The sequence below is a fragment of the Leptidea sinapis genome, chromosome 6 (genome assembly GCF_905404315.1).
Source record: "Leptidea sinapis chromosome 6, ilLepSina1.1, whole genome shotgun sequence".
Taxonomy (NCBI): Eukaryota; Metazoa; Arthropoda; class Insecta; order Lepidoptera; family Pieridae; genus Leptidea; species Leptidea sinapis.
The window spans coordinates 2,872,392-2,889,226 of record NC_066270.1 but is presented as its reverse complement, the minus strand read 5'-3'; the positions used below and the strand labels follow the sequence as shown (position 1 = coordinate 2,889,226).

The window sequence follows — 16,835 nt, the reverse complement described above, 5'->3', positions numbered from 1 at the left end:
TAATATGTATACGCATTTATAAAAAAATAACTTTTCGATTTACCTTTTAGAATTGATTAACTGTCGGCAACACAGCTAAGGAAAAATCTAGCGTCCAAACCAATTCCCTCTAACGACCACGTTAGATTTATTGCCACGGCATACTAGCCTTAAGAGATAAATTGCTGTAAATGTAACAAGACTACAATATGATATACTCACATTTAGTTCTGTATAAAGCCATCGACAACTTATCCCTTAACCACACCCCTATCCTTTTAACCGACTTCAAAAAAGGAGAAGATTCTCAATGCGTCGGTATGTTTTTTTATGTCTGTTACCTTAGAACTTTCGACTGGATGCACCGATTTTGATAATTCTTTTTTTTTATGACAGTGGCATCTAAGTTAAAACCATAAAAGGCTTAATATTGCTTTCAGAAGTTGCGCGAAAAATGGACGAATAAGTCAATATAGCGCCCACCGATTCCGTTGATTCTTTTTTGATTGGAAAGGATATAAAAGCTTGTTTGGTGAGAGTTTGGTTAGGTTCTGATTATAGGATCCATGTAGGGGCGTGCATTGGTGCATTTCCGTAACCTACATGAATAAAGGGATTTTGATTTGATTTGATTAACCACAAAGTCGTTGCTGGCTGTTAGATGGTGTACACGCTTTTAGAGTACCCATTGCATATTGATCTTGAAAAAAATTCAATGGGAGTGAAATACATAAATGAAAGAATAAACTTCAGAATCTTGTATCGATTATTTAAATGAGAAAGCAACCTGGAATTGAATTGCTCTACTGAGTGTGATTTTAATTATTTGATATTTTTATTATTTTATGTAATTTGTTTCATATTAATTTTAATTTTATTTGATATTAATTTTAATTTTATCTGTTTCATATTAATTATTTATTGTTATGAAATTAAGTGTATGACTGAACTTAAGCCATTGTTAATCAATGTTATGAGTTCAATAAAAATTTTGATTTGATTTGATTTGATTTGATGAGTACCACATTAACTGATTATAACTAGCTAGTTCTTCAGTGCTTGTAAAAGCATGTAATTATAGTCTTACCTTATCTAAGATTTCATTGTATACAACTAAAATAAAATAATCAAAAAAAAAATACCCAATTTATAAACATCGATAGCTTGTACACATCCCTATCCAATAATCACTATCTTTCAGCATTAATAACTATCAACGATGCAGCTTCCAAAGGCGGAAAGTTAACTCATAATTCATTCAATATCCAGTGACAAGCTCGTTAATTTACATGCATCAATTCAACTTTATCCAGTCTTATATTTTATTTAAAAATTATTCAATCAATTCAATTCATCAACATCGATACGTTCTACAGTTTATCACATCCCTATTCTATCCGGATCACTTTCAGCATTGATTAAAAAATAACAACAACACAGCTTTCAGCGGCGGGAAGTTAAGCCTACAAACCAGTTTCCACTTACGAGCTCGTTAAATTTAATGCCTCCGTTCCGTATTCAATTTATATGCGATCTGGATTTTTTATTCGAATGTACGAAGTGTTTAGTGTCGATAAAATCCACAGGGCAGTGCCTAAAATGAGGTTTTATATGACAATTTCGATTTTTATTAACAGTTGTTAAATCTTTTATATACTATGTCGCCGAAAATTTGAATAGGCCTGGGACAAAACATCTTTGAGGAGGCATAGAACGCTATGAAATATGATTAAAACAATAACATACATAAAATATTTTGTCCAAAATCTAATAGTTGGAGTAAAGTTTTCTGAAAAATGATGTGTTTTTTTTTAATGTATATTATTTAATGGAAGGGGAGGACAAACGAACGTACGGGTCATCTGATGTTATGTGATCACCGCCGCCCACATTCTCTTGTAACACCAATCAATGGAGCGTTTCCAGCCTTTATGGAAGGTGTACGCGCTTTTTTTGAATGTCGTGTCATCCCGGAAACACCGCACAAGGTAGCTTATTCCAAAACTTTGTTTTACGTGGAAGAAAGTTCATTGAAAACCACACTGTGGAAGAACGCCATACATCAAGATGGTGGGGATGATAGCCTAATTTATGGTATATATTCTAAATATATTATTTCTTGTGAAATATTCTAAATAAAAACGCACTCCCAGAATGGTCTAATGTCTGCCATCTTTACTGCCAACGTCATACTTATATGTTATATAGAACCATCTGAAAATGTTCAATCGATAAAAAATTCTGGGAGAGTTTCTTGAGACGCTTCTTCCCTTTCAGAGCGCCATTTGTTTCCGAAGTGGTAGTACTAGTATCTAGTATATTAGAAATGACATCAAAAAGAATTCTAAAGGAATCAATTTTGAGAAAACAAATGACTTTTATGCCTTTATGCCAAATTCGCTCTCAATTTTTTGTTCACCATAAAAGTTGCTCAACTATCATCCCTTCGTTTGACCTTTGACCCATTGTAACCGCAACCCGCGAACTTTGCTGTTTTGTTTTCAGTATTTCTTATTAGGTTTCTAGTCTACTGACATAACCGAAATTTGAAAATACTACAGGCGCCGAAACAGCATTTAAATTGAATTTCTCAGTTTCGAACAATATGTGACATTGACATGCCACATGTTCTGTTAAACTTTGCTAATAATTGAAACTAAAATGCCAGGTTGCGTAGTAAAACTTTTTAAAAATAATACTACAAGTAAATTAGAAAGATACACAGTATCTTTATATCACATTATATCATCAGTAAGTAAATTGTATTTTATTAATTTCAATGTAAAATAACACGAAGCGTATGTTACAAAATTTGAAAAATGCCATTGAGTTTCAAGATGCCAAACAGACAAGTATCTTATAGTTGCCGTAATATAAAAGCTATTGTTCTTAGGTAGTGCGGTATCTAGCTGGAGCGCAGCGGAGACCAATCTTTAATATTAGCATTTCCGTTTGTAATAGTATAATAATGACATATAATATAAATAATACGGTATAATATAATCATTAAAATTTATATATTTTTAGGGTATGCGTCTCGGAACGACTCATGTCTCAAAGTCCTTTAAATGTCGAGACTTTTCGTAATATTCGTTATCCCTAGACCCCAGAATTTCCCTTCCCTTATGACTTCATATGGCCACCACCACCATGCAAACCGTCTGATTAATATTTTTCCGTTAACAGAAACACGTGGGGCTCATTAACTATCATTTTTATTTTATTAATCATTTTTATCTGAAGTTTTATTAACAATTTATGAATCATATAGACTTTTTTTTAGCAGCTAACCTCCAAAATCCAATAGGTGCCCACGACGCTCGAGTAAATCCCTATTTAGCCTCTTGGGCTCCTATACCATTATATTGTTTACTAGCTGACCCGGCAAACGTTGTTTTGCCATATAAAGTACAATTCACGCGATAGTTTTATAACTAATATAATATTGCCTATATTATAGCCTGTACATCATTTTGTTCTATTGTCAATAGTTTTTGCAGCGCACGCAAAAATAGGTTTTTGATTTTACACCTTGTGTTACAAAATAGCAATTTTATTACGGATCCCTAATTTTGAAAAAAAAATATAGCCTTTAGCCTTCCTCGATAAATGGACTACCCAACACTGAAAGAATCATTCAAATCGGACCAGTAGTAACAAACAAACAAACACTGCAGCTTTATAATATTAGTATAGATTAGATATATTTACGAATATTATTTTCAGTCTATTCCACAATGAACATCAAAATCGCTTAAGCCCCAAAGCCATTGTTTCGAGATTATTTGCATAATGTATTGTGCAAAAATAAATGCCATTATTCTAATCTATCTATCGCCTTTAATATAACTGTCAAAATGTTTACTGTAATAATAGACAATTGTAATTCGTTTCAAACAATTTGGTATTATTATGAATGTAACATATAAGAGGCTATGAAGAGAAGATAAGCGTTTCCTTGAATGAAATGGATTCGGAACTGAAGATTGACATATCCAAATTCAAATTCAAAAAAATCTTTATTCACTGAAAAATTAATCAATGTGTACAAAAGTTGCAATAGCATTCAAATGAGTGTAAAAATATTCATTAACAATAAATTTAAAGACATTAATCCCAACTATCTTTATCATTTAAATAATCTTTCACATTATAATAGGCCTTAGATGTAAAGTATTTATTTACGATACATTTAAATTCTTTAATTGGTAATATTTTAATATCATTTGGGAATTTATTGTGAAATATAACACAGTCCACTTAAAAAAATTTTACGGAGCCTAGTAGATCAACGATCAACAGCTACTTTTGTATCGCCATTTTAATGTTGGCAATACAACGTTTGCTGGGTCAGCTAGTATATATGTAGAAATAGGTATAGGTTGTATATTAATAACCGGTTTTAAAATTCTGTTACTAATAGAAAGACACATTATTTTTGAGTGTTATAGGCTATATAATATAGATCAACTCGAAAAATTTAAAAGACTTTATCGTGGTAATGGTAGTAGGATTTCCAAACTAAGTGGGAGAAAAAACGATATAACGAAAAAGTTTCTTACGAACCCTTAACGATAATTTATACGTCTAAACAACCAATCAATAAAGGCCACATGACTTAGTGTGCGTGCATTGCTCAAAATAGAGGTTAACAGTCAACCTCAATTTTTTTCGACGTTTTCACAGCTTTCACAGTCTACCTAGACATATAGGTGATCTAAGATAATACGATTGTAACAAACACAGACGAAATCGCTGTTAAAAGCTTGTTTAATAAAATTATTGTTTAGTAGTAATTCTCATTTCTTGAATATAATAATCAGTATTGTACGAATAAAATTTGAAAAATAAAATTTTATGAACGATGCGGGATTCGAACCCACGACCTCCGGCGGTACGTGCCGGTGCTCTAACCAACTGAGCTAACTGTTCGAGTACCGCCTCGTTATAAAATTCTGTTTGCTTTGTTCAACTCTCAGGTTGTGGCTTCGGTTAGAGCACCGGCACGGAACGCCGGAGGTCGTGGGTTCGAATCCCGCATCGTTCACAATTTTGTTTTTCAAATTTTATTTGTGTATTAATCCTAGAAGTGAGGGTTATCACTTTAAAAACATAACATATTAATCAGTATTGTGACATTTTGATCGTAGCTAATATTCATTGTGCGTTACATTGTATGAGTTAGTTTGTAATAAAATGGCGCGAGCGTGACACGCAACATGTTAGTGTCAAGGTGAGGCTGACTTATATTGAATAGAAATGGAATATTATTGAAGTTTTTGCGTATAGTTTCGTTCATAGACTTACACTTTTAGGGTTCCGTAGCCAAATGGCAAAAAACGGAACCGTTAAAGATTCGTCATGTCTGTCTGTCTATCCGTGTATTTTACAGCCACTTTTTTCCAAAACTATAAGAACTATACAGTTGAAACCTGATAAGTAGATGTATTCTGTGAACCGCGTTAACATTTACACGCATAAATAGACAAAAAAAAACAAAAATTTTTTCCCCATACGTACAACTCGCACTTGACCGCTTTTTTCCAAGTGCGTTGCCGACCTTATAAGGCGTCGAAGAAACGTACAAATTATTAAAAATTCGAAAACCCAAAATACATTAGTAAGTAACGGGTTAGGATGGAATCTGGGGCTCCGTGGTAAGAGTTAACATTTTTTTTTAATGAAAATAATGGACGAGACGAGCATGACTTTCAGCTGATGGTAATTGATACGCCATAGCAGTTCCGCTCAGGATCCTTGAAAAACCCCAAAATTTCTGAGCGGCACTACAACTGCGCTCGTCACCTTGAGACATAAGATATCACGTCTCATTTGGCCAGTAATACCATTAGCTACGGCGCCTATCTGACCCATACACAGGAATGCAAACATTACTGTTTCACGGCAGAAATATGCACCGTTCTGATACCCATAATCTAGTCGGCATCTGGTGCATAGGAGCCTCCCACTGGTAAACTGTAATATATTTAGACATATACATATATGTATAGTATTCATTCTGCATATATAGTATATACTTATAAAACTTACCGGATTTAACATGAAAAATATTTATTCGAAGCATTTAAAAAAAGTTAAATATTTTTCCAATGAAACCCTTTGGATGCACGTAAACTTAACCAGTTTCCATTAAGGTTCCAACGCAATAAGAACGCAATTAAAAGTGGTACTTGTTGAGCAATTCTTGTTATTTTTCATTCAGAAATAATTTATTTTAATATCCCAGAGGTTTTCGGTCGAGTGAAGATCAAACAATATTTAAATAAGGCACGTTATTAAAGACCTGAATAAGTTCATGAAGCCGTTAAGTTGCGAATAGCGAATTGTTGAGCTTTTATTATGCTACTTATTTTCAATATAACTACTAATTGTTATATAGAAAAGAGCTTAAAAGATCTAATATATACAGGCTGTCCCAAAGTTATGGGACATGAAGGCAAAGTACCTTAAATATCGTAGAAAGGGTATTTTTCTGAAAGAAGACTTTATGTTATTTTTAACAGTTAGTAATTCTGCATTTAAAAATTACTTGCTTCGTCTGGACTGAAGATTGGTGATTTGCGTAAGACAGGAGGGATCACATTTTGAGCATTTAATTAATTAATTTACAAAAAAATACCCATTTAATTGACTACTTTCTCATACCTACATATCATAAAAGTAGGAGTGTTTCTTTTTTATGCTTAAGTCGGTTCGAGTCCCAGACAAGGCAAGTATTTTTTAGAAAATCTTTGAATGCAGAATTACTAACTTTTAAAAATAACATAAAGTCTTCTTTCAGTAAAATACCCTATCTACGATATTTAAGGTACTTTCCCTTCATGTCCCATAACTTTGGGACACCTGTATATGTGTAAAAAAATTTTTATATATCGACAAAAATAAAATACATACTTACCATGGAATGACACCCTAATAATTAACACTAAAATGCCGGATAACCTAGCAGAACTTTGTAAATATAATACTACAAGAAATAAGAAAGACATTGGGATCACATATTATCAGTAATTATTTTGTATTTTATTAATTTCAATGTAAAATAACACGAAGCGTATGTTACAAAATTTGAATGTTGGCATTGAGTGTCAGGATACACTCAAACATCTAATAGTTGTCGTAATAAAAGAGCTGTTGGTCTCAGTTAGTATTATCTAGTTGGAACACTATATAATATGGTTACACTGGTAAATGCGGTTTGCCAGTGGGAGGCTAAAGGAGTGTGCAAAGGCACAGGATGCCGGCTAAATTATGAGTACCACAACGGCGCCTATTTCTGCCGTGAAGCAGTTATATGTAAGCATTACTGTGTTAGGGTCTGAAAGGCACCGTAGCTAGTGAAATTACTGGGCAAATGAGACTTAACATCTTATGTCTCAAGGTGACGAGCGCAGATGTAGTGCCACTCAGAATTTTTGGGGTTTTTCATGAATCCTGAGCGGCACTGCATTGTTATGGGCAGGGCGTATTAATTACCATCAGCTCAACGTCCTGCTCGTCAAAAAAATAGTTAAATATTGACACACTTTTTTGACACACTTTTTCACATATTATCTTGCCCCAAATTACGCATATATAGCCTGTGTTATGGGTTGCAAGGCGACGATATATTTAATACAATATACTTACTTAAACATATATAAATACCTATAAAAATACATAAATACATATAAACATCCATGACTCGGAAACAAACATCCATATTCATTATATAAATGCTTGCGCCTACCGGGATTCGAACCCGGGACCTCTAGCTTAGGTTGGATCGCTAACCACTCGGCTATACAGGTCGTCAAATAATATTATTGTTTAGAAGTTATTCTCATTTCTTGAATTTAATAATCAGTATTGACATTTTGATCATAGCTAACAAGACACCGCTGGAAGTTGGAACATATAAATCTTAAAAAACTTCGGGATTACATATATAACTATTACTTTGGGTTTGGTCTACGAAACCGCATTATGTTGCATTGTTTTAACACTCTATGACAACTAATCTGCTTTACAAAAACCAACTTTAACATTACTCAGAATATAACAAAACTTAAAATACTTTTTATTCCTTTGAGATAACTCGACAACAATACCGCTTAGGACGGGACTCCTTTCACTCCATAAATTTTCATATTCTCTCCCTATTGAGGGTTGGTGCTAACGTAGTGCGAATCATTTTTATCTGAATAAGATTTGTAAAGATAGTATAATCGTTTTGGTTGGAGATAATATAAATTCTACTACATATGGTTATGAATTTATTTACTCACATGTAAAGAAAGATCTTTGTTAATATTAAGGGGTTAAATTATGAAATGGCCGATTTTTACTGATAATTGAAGTTTACTCCTTAAGAATCGATTTTCATATGAGGCAAGGTATGAGAAAAATATGGAGAGGAGTAAAACCTATTCATCAAATGGGATAGTAACGTATTTGGTGCGCATCATTTCTCGCTCAACTTTCACTTTTCAGTTGTGTGTGTGTGTGTGTGTGTGTGTGTGTGTGTAAGTACATACTGCTTGATAGCCTACGCATGTAGCATAATATCTATTAGGGTGTGACAAAACGTAACTTCCTCGATGGACCTTTTAAAATTGCAATTTTAAGTTCCACTTTTAACAGGAGTTGTGTTTGGGCATTTCCTGACATGTTGAGCGCTAAGGTTTATTTGATTTTTTAATTAATACGCTTGTATTAGCTTCTGCTGTATGTCTGTTTGTAACCGACTCCATTGGACTTAATTTTGCTTAGTATCTGTTCAAAGACAATCGTTCTTGAGGTGTAAACTCCAGTCGTGCGTCGGACCTGACACACACACTTTTTTTTTTAATTTCATTCACTTAATTAAATTTATTTAATCACGATAATTATTTATACATTACTGCCATCTAATAGGAAGGTCGGTTATGCCTTTGCGATATAATTGTGGTGATCTAGATTCGACAAACTGTGCGAAAGCATTTCGTGCTGCCTCCTGAGAAGAAAACTTTTTATTTCGTTGAAAATTGTCCAAATCATAAAGAAAGTATAGTACTAGTGTTAGACCAAGGTCTGGCGAATACGGAGTGTGACAAATTGCTAATTACAAATTGGTTTCTAATTGCAGTTCCTATAGAGTTATAACGGTTTCTCGTGCTGTATCCGGTCTCGCCTAAAAGTAGGTATATTGAATTGAGGAGGTTCTGCTAATATGTTAAATAAATGTTATAATGTGATTGTACGACTGGTTTTATACGAATATTCGTCGTTAGCGTTTTATAGCCTACTAAGATAATATATACGCCTAGATAGAGCCTCTTGCTGTTAGGCAGCGCATGACAAAAGGCTAGTTTTATTACTTTAATGTGCATTACAAGTTACGTATTACACTTGCGATGTGCATATCGTTTGACGACCTGTATAGCCGAGTGGTTAGCGATCCTACCTACTAAGCTAGAGGTCCCGGGTTCGAATCCCGGTAGGTGCAAGCATTTATATGATGAATATGGATGTTTGTTTCCGAGTCAAGGATGTTTAAATGTATTTATGTATGTTTATATGAATTTATGTATGTTTAAGTAAGTATATTGTATTAAATATATCATTGTCATGTTATGGGGCAGTGCGGCCGATATTAATACTATCTTTGTGCTGCAGAAGAGGGCTATTCGCGCGATTTATAACCTAGGTCCTAAAGAATCATTAAGAGAAAAATTTAAAGAAATAAACATTTTGACTGTTGCTTCTCAATACATTTTTGATAATGTTTTGTATGTTCATAAGCACATTGAGGAATTTTCTAGAAACTGTGACATTCATAATGTTAAAACGAGGAACAAACATAAACTTGTTATGCCTACTACTCGGTTGGGTCGAGTTAGTAAGTCTTTTGTTGGGCGATGTATATGCTTCTACAATATGATCCCAGAAATTGTACAAAACCTTTGTGTGGGAAAGGTTATTATAGCACAAACGATTTTCTTAATGACACCACGGACTGGGATTAAAGCGAACACCCTCAGGCTCTTTAATTATTAATGTTTATTGTACGATATTACATTGTAATCCATATTTTATATAAAAAAAAATGCCCGCTGAGTTTCTTGCGCCCATTCTTCTCAGATCTGAGGCAGTCTCTTTCGAATGGGTGGTAGTTTTTGACGTTCAATAAGTGATTTTAAATCCTATTTTGAATAAAAATATTTGAATTTGAATTTGAATTGTCTTATAACCCATAACACAGGCTATATACGCTTAACTTGGGGTAAGATAATTTGTGTAAAAAGTGTGTCAATATTGTTATAATATTATATCACTTTGAATTTATTGTGCGTGCGATTCTGAAAATAGAGTTTAATAGATCACCGCTATTTTCTTCGATGTTTTCACAGCTGTCATAGTCTATCTAAACGTATTAACTATACAAATTATTTAAGTTTTCTTTAGTGCTATCTCAGCCTCTCAACAGAGTTAAATTCATAAAAATGTGTACCGTTTTTTTTTTTATGAAAATAAGGGACAAGACGAGCAGGACGTTCAGCTGATGGTAATTGATACGCCCTGCCCATTACAATGCAGTGCCGCTCAGGAATCTTGAAACCCCCAAAAATTCTGAGCGGCACTACAACTGCGCCTGTCACCTTGAGACAAGATATTAAGTCTCATTTGCCCAGTAATTTCACTAGCTACGGCGCCCTTCAGACCGAAACACAGTAATGCTTACACATTACTGCTTCACGGCAGAAATAGGCACCGTTGTGGTACCCATAATCTAGCCGGCATCCTGTGCAAAGGAGCCTCCCACTGGTAAAACACTTTTATGTTAGTATTGATATGGTAATGTTTTATTATTCTTTTCGATAGTTTTGTTTGTGTTAACAGATTTTCTAGAAATTTATGTTAAATTTTAAGCTTCCAATACATTGAGTAAAATTAAAAGGAAAAATACAAGATGGCGGTTGCCTAATCACGCACGCTTAATGGCTTAGGAGCAGGGCGCACTTAACATCACAACATGAGTCCCTAGTTCGTTTATTCTACCCAAAGTTAATTTTAAAAAACTTTATTCAAAAGTGTACTACCACACATTCAAAAATATATACCTAAGAGCTTAGATTAAGGATTAGTCTCCGCTGTGCTCCAACTAGATATCGCACTACCACTATAGCTTTTTTATTACGGCAACTATTAGATGCTTGTGTGCGTGGCATCTTGACACTCAATGGCATCTTTCAAATTTTGTAACATACGCTTCGTGTTATTTTACATTGATTGATTTATAAAATACGAATAAATGTGATCTCAGTGTATTTATTATTTCTTGTAGTATTATTTTTAGAAAGTTTAACAGAACATGTGGCACGTCAACGTCACATAATGTTCGAAACTGGCTCGAGTACGACCACTTGGGCGTAGCATTAGTTGCCGCACTGCGACTACGCCTGCAGTATCTGGTTGGAGTGCAGCGGAGACCAATCCTTAATCTAAGCCTAAGAGATACACAAATAAAATTAATGTTAATACCACAGAATTGAGACCAAAGAGGATAGATTTCGGATCGAACGCCCGAATCCAAAAGTGGAGTATCATTTAGAGAGTTTTATACTATAATTAATTATATTTTATACGTAAGTATGCAACCAATCTCTGTGGTTATTCCAAACATTAGCACATAACATGTGTATAACCTACCTACCAAGCTAGAGATCCCGGGTTCGAATCCCGGTAGGTGCAAGCATTTATATGATGAATATGGATGTTTGTTTCCGAGTCATGGACGTTTTAATGTATTTATGTATGTTTATATGAATTTATGTATGTTTAAGTAAGTATACCTACTGTATTAAATATATCATTGTCTTGTAACCCATATTACAGGCTATTTATGCTTAACTTGGGGCAAGATAATTTGTGTGAAAAGTGTTTCAATATTATTATAACAATTCTTAATTCTTTTCAGATTTTTCTTTCACAACCAACAAAATCTTTACTTTTCTATAAACCATCGTACGTTCGTATTGAATGTTCTTACCCCCTTATTCATAATGGTCCGCTAACTTAAAACAGCTGCTACCGAATGTTATTTTTCATTCTGACTTAGGTCAATAGAAGAAGACACAGTGAGAATTAGCAATGCTTTAGGTTAGCAGACTATTATGAATAAGAGGGTTATAAACACACCGCAATACCGTCCGACATAAGATGTTAGGACTTATTAGACCACAGGATATTCACAAGCTAGGCGCATTCAGTTTCAGCTTTCGACTATTTGGTTTATTTTTCATTTTTAACTTGTGTATATTAGACTAGCTGACCCGGCAAACGTTGTTTTGCCATATAAAGTATAATTCACGCGATAGTTTTATAAGTCATAAAATATTGCCTATATTATAGCCTGTACATCATTTTGTTCTATTGTCAATAGTTTTTGCAGCGCACGCAAAAATAGGTTTTCGATTTTACACCTTGTGTTACAAAATAGCAATTTTATTACGGATCCCTAATTTTGAAAAAAAAAACATAGCCTATAGCCTTCCTCGATAAATGGACTACCTAACACTGAAGGAATCATTCAAATCGGACCAGTAGTACCAGAGATTAGCGCTATTAGTATAGATTTATATATTATTTATTAATCGCTTTAAAATAAACTCAAATTTACTGTATTCATTTCGGTCAAAAATTGTTACTTTTGAATGTAAAAGATATACCATATTTTATCATAACGAATTACCACTGAATAGTTGAGAAGAAGTGGTCAGAAACTCAATGACAATAACAAAAGTCATTTTATCAACACAGCAACTACATTCAAAGCAATATTATTAGCTCAATCTAAAAATAGTCGATCAATAAGGCTATGGTGGCGGCTGTAATGAATAAAACATTTGATATACCGTCGAGTGCATGACCTTGGATTTTCTAAGAAACCAATTTATTGCAGGCATACCTCTATTTGCTACGTTCCTGATGTCCACTTGCATGAATCTCTTTGATCTTCTAATGAACTCTTCTTCGCAAAACAGGTCCATGATCACTTGGCGTTACGTGAGACATCGCTTCATTGTGTATCCTCTACTGCATTTATCACGGGGAGTGTTCCGAAGAGCTGTTTCACCTTATTCCTTGCCGCCGAATTCCATCTTCGCACGACACGCCACAATTTAGGATACCATCCCCATCTGAATGTGTGGCAGTCCTCCACAGTGCGGTTTTCAAGGAGCTTTCTTCCACGTACTACAAAGCTGTGAAATGAACTTCCTTGTGCGGTGTTTCCGGGACGATACAACATGGGTACCTTCAAAAAAAGCACGTACACTTTCCTTAAAGGCCGGCAACGCTCTTGTGATTCCTCTGGTGTTGCAAGAGAATGTGGGTTGCTGTGATCACTTAACACCAAGTGACCCGTACGCTTGTTTGTTTGCTTTTCCATAAAAAAATGTACATGTAATGTAGATACGTAGACCTTTTCAGTGAGTGATACTAATATATATATTTTACCAGTGGGTGGCTCCTTTGCACAGGATGCCGGCTAGGTTATGGCTACCACAACGTCAACTATTTCTGTCGTGAAGGAGTAATGTGTAAGCATTATTGTGTTTCGGTCTGAAGGGCGCCAAAATAACCGCCGAAGTAGCTAGTGAAATTACTGGGCAAATGAGACTTAACATCTGAATTTCTCAAGGAGACGAGCATAATTGTAGTGCCACTCAGAATTTTTGAATTTTTCGAGAATCCTGAGCGTAAACATATAAACATCCATGACTCGGAAACAAACATCCATATTCATCATATAAATGATTGCACCTACCGGGATTCGTACCCGGGACCTCTAGCTTAGTAGTCAGGGTCACTAACCATTCGGCTATATGGGTCGTCAATAATAATAATAATTATCGTGTTGTGTGAGATTTGTATTAAACTTAATTAAGTCATCACTGATTGCAGTAACTAATCAAGTTTGATTACTACTGCCGATAATCTAATAAGCAAATCCTTAAGTTCAAGGCTATTGGCCTACCGTCGCGTGGTAAGTGGCTTTACTAATGAACAGGTTAATTACCATCAAGTAATTTAAAAATGCGTCGTTATATTTTATAATTGCGTGTTCCGTACATATATAATTATATAGAGAGACTTGCTGACCCAGCAAACGTTGTATTGCCGATATTAAAATCGCGATACAAAAGTAACTGTTGATCGTAGATGGGTGAAAATTTGACATTGTATGTATTTTTTAATGCTGACTCATAATCAAACAGTTACACTTACAGTTACACTTCTACAATAAAGTCCCAGCCACTGTTCAGGCATTATCTATAAATAAATTTAAATGTTTTATAAAAAAATGGCTCTGTCGTAAATCCTATTACTCCACTGCTGAATATCTAAATGATCGGACAGCCTGGGACTAGAATGTGATTATTTTATAGCGACTGTACAATATTGTATATTTTTATTGAAAAGAGCGCAAAAAAAAGAATGCTGGGAGAGTTTCTTGCGCCGCTTCTTCTCTCTCAGAGCGCCATTTGTTTCCGAAGCGGTAGGAGTCTGTAGTAGTATTAGAAATGACATCAAAAAGAATTCTAAAGTAATCAATTTTGAGAAAATAAATGCCTTTTATGCCTTTTAACAAATTTAAAAAAAATGTCAAAAAAATTTAAAAATTAAATTTCGTGTGGACCACCCTTAACATTTAGGGGTATGAAAAATAGATGTTGTCCGATTCTCAGACCTACCCAATATGCACTCAAAATTTCATGAGAATCGTTCGAGCCGTTTCGGAGGAGTTCAAAGTCTAACACCATGACACGAGAATTTTATATATTAGATTAAATTATTTTTTTTAAGTTTATTTCACTGTAGAAAGCTACATTATGTATAATATATATATATATACAGTATGTTAAATGTTTTGAAAAAATCGAAGACTGCTAAAGAACTTAAACAGACACGAAAACTTAACTAAGATTAATAATAGGTATATAATACAAGTACACTACTTTCTACATAAATTCGTAAAGTTATAACATTGACAATATGCATTTATAATTTCTGATCTGAAGATTGATCACGCTCCCTTTGTCGTCTCGAGTCGACTTTACCCAAACGAGTGTTACATAACCGGGCGTGACAGCTCAGTTTCATTCAATACTCACTTAATAAAGTGCTCAGCACCCACCTTTCGGGTTCCATCTGAGCGCGATTAACAACTGAACCATCCGTTGGAATAACGCATCGAACGTAAATCTTTTTATATCTTGTTCAACTCTCATGGCGCCATCTATAGGACTTTATAGTAGATATCCTGCTCTAGAACTCTGCCTAATAGACGCGTAGGCAGAGTTTTCCTTCAGACAATTTTTGAGCGTGATTGTAAGTCTACCTGTTAATTGTACGACAATGTTGCTTGGTAAATAATTGTTAAAAAAAATTTTTTTTGAACTAGGCGTTACTTTGCGGAAATCCATAATTATACAAATGATTTAAGTTTTCTTTAGTGTTAATTCCGCCAATATTTGTCTTTAAAGCAACGAGAAGTAGTCTCGTGCCAGATTTTGGCGAGACAACACGTCCTGAGGATGCCTCGTGTAGAGGCGAAACACGTGTCGAATTGTTTTAAAGACAAATATTGGCGGAATTAACACTAAAGAAAACTTAAGTCATTTGTAAAATTATTGTTATATGAAGTTCTGAAATCATTTCAGTTCCTCAATAGACGACATAATACTCAGGTAATTTATCATATCCTCAACGTAATGAACAGCGACTTGGTGCTTCAAGATAAATGACCATAAAAAGTAATATCAAAGGTTTACGCTTGAAATACAGCCCCTTGCTGAATCTGTATAAACTAATCTACTTACGTAATGTTGAAAAATGAATTATTTGTGTCACAGGGTGGCTTGTCGGGGATAATTATTACGCTTTCCGGCTGGATGGGGGTAACAAAAATTTGCTGATATATCGCTGCCCCAGTTAGATGTTCAGCAAGATTTTTTTTTATGAAAATACGGGACGAGCAGGACGTTCATGATGGTAATCGAAACGCCCTGCCTATTACAATGCAGTGCTGCTCAGGATTCTTTGAAAAGCCCAAAAATTCTGAGCGGCAATACAATTGCGCTCGTCACCTTGAGACGTAAGATGTTAAGTTTCATTTGCCCAGTAATTTCACTAGCTACGGCGCCCTTCAGACCGAAACACAGTAATGCTTACACATTACTGCTTCACGGCAGAAATAGGCGCCGTTGTGGTGCCCATAATCTGGCCGGCATCCTGTGCAAATCTGGTATCTCCCTCCCTCAAGTCCACCACTTTTGGTTTCTACAACGGAACTGCCCAATTAACTAAGGCTGCATCAACTAACTTAAGCAATAACAGACATGTTTAAGTACCGTTAACGCAATTTTTTTATTTTTAACAGCGATTCAACTATGTTTATATGACGTTTTAACTTTAACTGTTAACCGTAACCGTCCATTTGTCGCCGGATAGAGCTACTATTAATGTTATATAGCGACCTTTAAAATTTTTGAAATAAATATTCGTTAAGCACGGACTAGAAAAAAAATAAGGGCTCCGTGTCACCTTACATAACAGTGTAGCACCAAAACAAGCCGATTAAATGTGTAATACTTCACGCACACATTTACACTCCTACAGGCCGATAGGCGGCCATTATGAAAATTGTCATCATCTGTGACAGATCAGTTTGCGTCTCAATAAAATATTTTAAAAATGCCGTCGTGCGTTGTGAACAAGTGTAAAAACGATACCATGTTAGTATTTGTGGCCATATATGATTATTTAAGGGTGAAAAAATTGTTTAACTTGTATCCCCCGTAACCGCACAT

General features: G+C 34.7%; 1 protein-coding gene and 1 non-coding gene across 3 annotated transcripts in view; one reads left to right on the top strand and one right to left on the bottom strand.

Annotated features, from left to right (window-relative positions):
• LOC126964855 (sodium/calcium exchanger 1) overlaps positions 1-16,835 on the top strand; it is a 146,908-nt gene that overhangs the window by 45,856 nt on the left and 84,217 nt on the right. The window lies entirely within an intron of this gene.
• Trnay-gua (transfer RNA tyrosine (anticodon GUA)) lies at positions 4,838-4,911 on the bottom strand. Its single transcript has one exon. It is a non-coding gene; the product is annotated as a tRNA-Tyr (tRNA).